Genomic DNA, 4,127 nt, shown 5'->3' with positions numbered 1-4,127 from the left:
AATGCAGTGACTAATTTATTTTTTTAAATCTGCTTGTGCTGCTTCCCCTTCCTTCTTAACCCATTCTCATCCTTTGCCTTTCCTCATTGTTTCGGTCAGAGATGACGAGGAAGTGTGAACTACATCAAATAATGACATTTGCTAAGGAGTCACCTGTTTCTCACAGTAGCCAACATACAATAAGCTCTCACACTGGCACAACCTACATTCAGCCACTTACCAACTCTCACAGGCATCTCTACACATCCACAAAATAGAAATAATTCTACTTCTTTTACCCGCCTCATCCCCTGAGACTGTGAACCATGTAGGTCTTGACAATGGAATTAAAACTGCAATGGAATCCTGAGGATTAGATAAAAAGGTATCCCAAGGGCAGTGGCATTTAGGGCACATTTCAGCACAGCTGTCAGAAGAGCTGGTGAACCAACAAGACTGAAGTGCCCACAGCACAAAGACATCACCTGGCTCCAGGTTTCATTTCCCATAATGGCACAGTAAGAGAAGGGGTGGGCTGGCCACTGACCACAGGCCAGTAGATAGATTTGTGCTGGGACTGCAGAGAGCTTGGATCTGTCCTGCTCTGCCTCTCCTGCATGTGGTTAAGAAAAGAGCAAGAGAAGGAGAAAGGAAATTAACACAACAGAGGACTTGACATAAAAGTGTTTTATATCATCTCCTATAAAACAACCCATAAATCCCTGCCCTCCTGCTCCACCCCTCACATGTTTTTAATTTTGCTGGCTGGCTGAAAAGCAGAGAAGTGGAGGGTACAAAGCACATATTCTTGGTGGGAAAGGCTCCCCCGTTCCCTACACGCTTCCTACTCACACCTTGTCCCTGTGCCTACAGCACGGCACTCTCTTCTCCTGAGGAATCCCAGCATGGAGGAATTCAGCATCTGTCTGCCATTTGCATGACTCTAATTCCTCCCACTTGGGAGGAATCTCTGCCCCTCCACCAGAACCCTCTGCTCAGTGCAGGGAAAGGCACTGGCTTGGGCAGAACTTCTCAGCCACCAGCACAAACCCCCAGGTAACTGGAACACAGAGTCGAGCCAAAACAACAAAGTTCCTTTAGACTGTCACTAGGACACGTTTCAGGAGGAAGCACATTCCAGGCTGGTGGCCCCAGCAGAGCAAGAGCTCCAAAGTCTTGCATGCACAACACACACCAGTGCAACCCCTGACAGATAGTGTAGAGTCCCATCTCACTGAGTCCTGGCTGCCAGGGAGTGAACACAGCTCACACGGGGGCCACAGCTCCAAACAGCCCGGGTGGGTGTCACTGGGTGGGCTGGATGTGAGTGAGGAAGCTCTTGCATCGGTGACACTGAGGCAGCCCTTCAGCACTGGGAGAAAGGGCCAAGCTTTGAAAGATCCTCTTGTTGAGACTTGGTCCCAAAAGAAATCCTGAGATGTTTCAGGGCATTGCAGGTTATTCTGGAGTTCTTGGGGAAAGCGGGTGAGGAATTTTCTAGAAGGATCTGGTGACCGACAGCTTCAAATTTATAGAAAAAGAGGCAGGGCCCATAAAGCTGCAACAATAGGACACAGAGTCCTTGAGGGTTTATTGCTGTATTGCAAAGAGCCATGTTGGCTCACTGTTCCTCTATCCAGATTGTAATGTTGCAGAGCATTTTTAAATGGAAATTCCCATCCATTAAATAAAAAACAAACCCAAGAAAAAATATGTTCAAATTGTAGCAATTACCACTTTTGTTCCCATAAAACTTAATCCAAGTCTTAGGCTGTTAGACCAAATCTTTTTAAAGCCATGCTGGACAGAAGATTAACTGAGATAAATCTGAAGGTCACCCAGAGCTTTCATGTTGTAGTTAGAGTGGTAATTTCAGGGGGTCTATGCACAGACTTCATGGCACAATCAGCATGTCAGGGACTAGGTAAAGAAAGTAGTCCTGGAATAACCCAAAGAACCTTGTACAGTAAGACATGGAAAATGCTTGGTTACAACCTTGTTACTTAATTCTGGAGTGAGGACAGCAAAGATCAAGACACAGGAAAGGTTGGAAAGGATTGTTTAAAGCTCAGCTAATGATAATAAAAAAGCACATGTGGAAGGTAATAAAACTGATGGTATGGGCAGCCATTTTACTGAGCACTTTATGCTGATGTTAGCTAATAAAACAGCAGAGCATTTGTAACTGAGCTTGTCTCCTGTGCATTCCACCCTCACTTAGATTATTTAATTCCTCTTTAAAAAAACCCCACTCCTTATTTTTAAGGGAAAGATTAAATCGAGTGATGATGTGCAAATCCAGGGAGGTGAGAGGTATTGTTGAGATGAAGGATATTTCATTGCATTCCTGCAGGTATTTTGTTAGTTAAACTGCAGAGAAGTAGAAACACAGGAAACAAAGATATTCAGAGCACTGTCACACTGAAAATTTTCCTCACCATGTTTCTGCTGTAATTCCAGTTGGGGGATGACAAGAGCATGTAGGTGGTGCAGGTTGTCACCATGATTTTAGGGTTTAAATTGGAAGCAACTCTATTCTGCCTTGTAACAACACACTGTTCACTTGCATTATACATTGTCTTCAGACCTCAGCAAGGACCAATGTCCCTCATGGCTTGTCCAGTTCTGACAGTTTGATTTGGGAGGAAGGGAAAGAGGTGTTGTGGGAAGGTGCAGGGTATGGTTAGTGACTCTCATGCTCTGCTGTGCTGGAACTGGAACATTCTCAGGCTGGCGTGTTGCCCTGGGAGGGTGGGAACCACCAAACTGGACCCTGCACCTTTTAAGTTCCCCACCCAGCCCACTCCCCATTCACAAGATGTTTGATCCCTGAGCTCACTCCTGAATGGGGTCCAGGTAGCTCCTTCATGCTTCAGCTGCTCATCCTGGAGCCCTGGATCACAGACTCTCTTCCCATATGTTTCCCATTAATCCCAGTCTTGCCTGCAGAGAAGGCTATGAGGATGGAGGGAAGGGGGTTCACAGAGAGGGATGCTGCTACTTTTTTCCATTTATCCCCTTTTCATTCTGCAGAAATCATGATTCTTTCTGACTATATTTGTCTCCATACCCTATATTTGGCTATTTAGGCTACATTTTTACTGAACTGCCAAGGCTGGAATAGCTCTGCTCACCCACTGCACTTCAATAATGCTGGTTCTTGGAAAAAGACTTTCATGGGCTCCTGGTATTCCCCACAGACCTCTGGGAGCTTCATGTATCCTTCAGAGGGAAAGCTATTGAGGTGTCTCAGCACTGTGCTACAGGTCCTCCTTGCCCACAGTGTGAAGCCACCAGTATTTTCTGATGTTTCCAGCAGAACCAGAGCTGGCCTTCCCACGGTCAGTGGTGGTGGCTCTCTGAGTCAGCAGGGATCCAGGCTGTGCACAGGCCAGCTCTGAACAGCCTCCCAGTAACCAAGGGCTCTCAGGACTCTCAGTCATTTGTTCCCACTGATCACACCTCCTGTTCTTCTGGAGAGGAAAAACAAAAGACTGAATTCTTGGCCTTAGTGGCATCCTCTTACCTCAAGCTCCTGAATTCAGTTCCGTGTTAGTGTGGAAAAAATGCCTTTTTCTGGTTACAATTTTACCCACTTTCCCATCCCCTTGAATGCCCGTGTTGTTCCTGTGCTGCCAGACTGCTGCTCCCCTGGTGGCTCAGCCTGCAGTGGCAGAATGACCAAGCAGCTGCTCCTTGGTGTCTTGGTCCTGGAGGTGGAACTAAATCTATTTTAGCCTTGACAACATGTTCAGAATCAGAGGCCAAGTCATGTAAGAACCCAAGACTCCATCCAGAACATCCAAGCACAGCTGACTGAGGGGGCACATGTTGTGACAGACAACTGCTGACCTTTGGGCAAGGCAGTCCCTGCCCTGGCCTCATCCCTGCTTGATCATTTTGTGCCCACTGTTTTTGTGCTTCAGCTTTCCACATGGTAAAAGAGGAGGAGTCAATAATCCCTCACTGCAAAATGAGACAGATAGAAGGAATTCAAATTATGCAGGTGCATTTTACAGCCTTTAGGATGCCCATCAAATCACTTGAAATACTCTCAACAAAATCTTGCTGACAGAATAGCCACGTGATGTGTCTCTTCATTGTGTTCTTGGATGCTACACAGTCTTCACTGTGACTTTGGATAGATA

The 4,127-nt window shown here is 46.3% G+C and overlaps 1 long non-coding RNA gene across 1 annotated transcript; it reads right to left on the bottom strand.

Annotated features, from left to right (window-relative positions):
• Positions 1–651: 651 nt before the first annotated feature.
• On the bottom strand, positions 652–3,666 carry LOC116797577. Its single transcript, XR_004360688.1, has 2 exons — positions 3,506–3,666; positions 652–1,537 (listed from the first exon to the last, which is right to left on the bottom strand). It is a non-coding gene; the product is annotated as an uncharacterized LOC116797577 (long non-coding RNA).
• Positions 3,667–4,127: the final 461 nt, after the last annotated feature.

The sequence above is a fragment of the Chiroxiphia lanceolata genome, chromosome 22, assembly GCF_009829145.1.
Source record: "Chiroxiphia lanceolata isolate bChiLan1 chromosome 22, bChiLan1.pri, whole genome shotgun sequence".
Taxonomy (NCBI): domain Eukaryota; kingdom Metazoa; phylum Chordata; class Aves; order Passeriformes; family Pipridae; genus Chiroxiphia; species Chiroxiphia lanceolata.
This window is presented reverse-complemented; position numbering and strand designations above follow the sequence as displayed.